Raw genomic sequence first — 751 nt, 5'->3', positions numbered from 1 at the left:
CAGCCACTTTTACTGCAGAAATCTGGAGTAAACTGAGTTCCAACATGGTCATAATTGACACAAAAGGCCAAGTTTGGCATCATATTAAAAAATACTCAAGGAAGCTGTGCAAGATCTTTCACTGCAGACATGGCCTCAGTGCTGCCCCCTATACACCTGCAACAGACCAGCCACTTTTACTGCAGAAATCTGGGGTAAACTGAGTTCAAACATGGTCATAATTGACATAAAAGGCCAAGTTTGGCATCATATTAAAACATATTCAAGGAAGCTGTGCAAGATCTTTCACTGCAGGCATGGCCTCAGTGCTACCCCCTATCCACCTGCAACAGACCAGCCACTTTTACTGCAGAAATCTGGGGTAAACTGAGTTCAAACATGGTCATAATTGACATAAAAGGCCAAGTTTGGCATCATATTAAAACATATTCAAGGAAGCTGTGCAAGATCTTTCACTGCAGTCATGGCCTCAGTGCTGCCCCCTATACACCTGCAACAGACCAGCCACTTTTACTGCAGAAATCTGGAGTAAACTGAGTTCAAACATGGTCATAATTGACACAAAAGGCCAAGTTTGGCATCATATTAAAGAAAAACCAAAGAAGCTGTGCAAGATCTTTCACTGCAGTCATGGCCTCAGTGCTGCCCCCTATCCACCTGCAACAGACCAGCCACTTTTACTGCAGAAATCTGGGGTAAACTGAGTTCAAACATGGTCATAATTGACACAAAAGGCCAAGTTTGGCATCAT

Source organism: Gobius niger (assembly GCF_951799975.1).
Source record: "Gobius niger genome assembly, chromosome: 2".
Taxonomy (NCBI): domain Eukaryota; kingdom Metazoa; phylum Chordata; class Actinopteri; order Gobiiformes; family Gobiidae; genus Gobius; species Gobius niger.
The sequence above is the reverse complement of the archived record's forward strand: the minus strand, read 5'-3'. Positions refer to the sequence as shown.